We start from the raw sequence: 2846 nt of genomic DNA on the forward strand, positions 1-2846 counted from the left end.
TGTAGAGATGGGAAGAACCTCAGTGTTCATCTAATCCAACCCCTTCCTTTAACAATTAAGTAAACTTGAGGTCTAAATAGGTTAAGTGATCAGACTATTTGCCTTACTACACAGGTAGTTAAGGAAGTGAATGTGAACCTATACTCCAAATGCAGTACTATTCCCCAGCCTCATTTGGAATTTTGTCTGCCATTTCTTTAAAAAAATGTTTCATGCAAGAATGCTGCTTGAAGAAATAGGTTTAAGTCCACCCCTCAAAGAAAAATATCCTAATCACAAACTTTATTCCCAAACCACTTAATATCCACACACATCCTTTGGTTTGGAGAGAACAATGGTAAACTACCCTTACCAAACTTCTAGGATTTTAAATGGGTGGAAGAAACAGCCAAAGACTTGGTTTCCTTACATGTAAAATATACAGTCTGGCATTTATATCTAATATAAGATTCTACCTTCTCAAATTCCTATCAAATTGCACAAGGCCTGGTACACAGCAGGTGCTCTGTAAATGCATATTACCTCTTCTTTCCCTTGTTCTACAATTCACTTCAAATTGACAAAAAACACTTCAGATTAAAATTTGCAGGACTAAAGGCTGTATCCTTTGGAAGATACTTCACTCTAGAACATACCAGCAATTCAAATAGCTACAATGTGGAGAACAAAATCTTTTCCCAATCTTATGCACACTAGGTCAGTAAAACCCCCAGCCACTCAGTCCCAGCTGTGCCATGCTCTTTATTAGTACTAAGTTTTAGAAGTTATCAGATTTTGAAAGGCCAGTGCAGGATATGGAGAGTTAATAGGGAAGGGGTAAACAAACAAATCAAAGTAGGTTTGCTGAGGACTGGAACAGAATATGACTGTTACCTCTAATTTCACAGCATCAACTTGCCTCCAGAGGTCAGAGTATGTTTATATTAGAGGACAAATGTTAAAGGGAAACAACAAGCCTTGAAGGTTTCTCAACATTATTACTTTGTCTGATCATCTTCTATTTCAATCTGCATGACTAACTGCTAGTCATTATCATCTGCACTTTGTTGTCTTTAGACATTAGCATGTCCTAACATAACACCAGGCACTGAGTAATACTGGAGGTAAATTGTTGACGTAACCTATGATTCATTCTCCTCCTTCATCTGCATCTTAACTCATTTTTCTTTCATTCCTTTATGTGGCTGTCTTCTACATTTTCTTTATCCACTCCTCTTAGGCCCATAGGCAATAATTTAGGCCTTTTTTGTAGTTCCTGAAATTTATGGAATCCTATCCTAATGAACTGTGAAGGGAAAAATAGTAAAATATTCTTTACCAGTGTTATTCATGAACACTATTGTGTAGGACAGGAAATCTAAGTCGTCTTCTGCTCATATAAGCAAATTTATGCTGGAATCATCAAACTGAGTCCAGATATTGAAATCTTGCAAAACAAAAGATGCAAGTAGAATATACCGCCAACCACCAAGCCAAACAAAACCAAAACACTATCCAAGTCAACATATGGGTCAATATGGCCATAAGGAGAGGTTAATTCATATTTCTTATTTAGATTCTTATATGGATTATTAAAATCCCCAGAAATATTCAAGAGAAAAAATGCTTACAGAAATACCATTAAAAGGCACATCACAATTACACTCTGGGTCAAATCTGATCTCTTATACATGAAGATGATAAACCTTTTTCTCAAGAAAACTCTGGTATTACTGTTTCCCCACATTTTTGTTGTAACAAAGCCCTAATGTATTTCCCTTCAAAAACCTAGCATTTTTGGTATTATGAAAAAATGTCCTTGACACTTCTGGAATGACTCCTTACTTTCAGCGTGGAATGCTGAGTAAAAATGAAGAAACATACTTACATATAGCTATAAGGAAATTTTTTTGGGGAGTGGGGTATGGAGAGTCCAGAAAAGGGAGGAAAATAAATGCCTATGATGAAAACCAATAGTACATTCTGAATAATGTAGTTTAATTCTAAATAAGACGACTAACTTTGACATAAAGGGAGGAGCCTATTAATTTCTTTTTGCATTTTACAAAACCAAAATGATTAATTTTATTTACAGTCTTCTCCATATCCTTAGCAGAGTTATGGATCTGTTTTAAAATAAATACAAAAGCATTGCAATTATCCTGGGGCACTGAAATGACTCATAATTATAAATTTATAGATATTAATCCTGGAAATTCATATTCCAGGGCAACCAGGTAGTGGTACAGTAGATAAAGAACTGGACCTAGACACAGGAAGATGTGAATTCAAATCCAGACTTAAGACATTTACCAGCTGTGTGACTCTGGGCAAGTCACTTAATTCAGTTTGCATACGTTTCCTTATCTGTAAAATGATCTGGAGAAGGAGATAAGCCACTTCAGTAGCTTTGGCAAGAAAATTGCAAATGGCATCAAAAAGTGTCAGACATAATTAAAAATTATACAATAATTTGGGCCTTGAAGTTTTTCCTCTTGGATGTGAGTTCAAGACCAACAAAAACACAAAGGTAGAGAAGGAAAAAGTCCCTTTTGTAAAAGAAATGTTTCCTGTATGAGTTTCTGACAAAAGCCTCAAACACAAAGTCTGGAAAAGAGAGTATTTTAAAATTTCCATTCAAAATCCAATCCAGGCAGCCTATAAAGAAATTATCTTTAAGTTGAAAAACAGACACATTTATCAAGGAATTGTTGTGATGGAGGTTTCATTAAATTTAACAGATAAATTAAATAAAATACCATTTTGTTTTTCTGGAGTCATAGTTAATCTCTGAGTTGTACCATAGTTCTCATGAGTAAATGTACTTACCAAATTGAACAAGAAGTTTACACATTTTCGTCAAATGA

The sequence above is a fragment of the Monodelphis domestica genome, chromosome 1 (assembly GCF_027887165.1).
Source record: "Monodelphis domestica isolate mMonDom1 chromosome 1, mMonDom1.pri, whole genome shotgun sequence".
Taxonomy (NCBI): Eukaryota; Metazoa; Chordata; class Mammalia; order Didelphimorphia; family Didelphidae; genus Monodelphis; species Monodelphis domestica.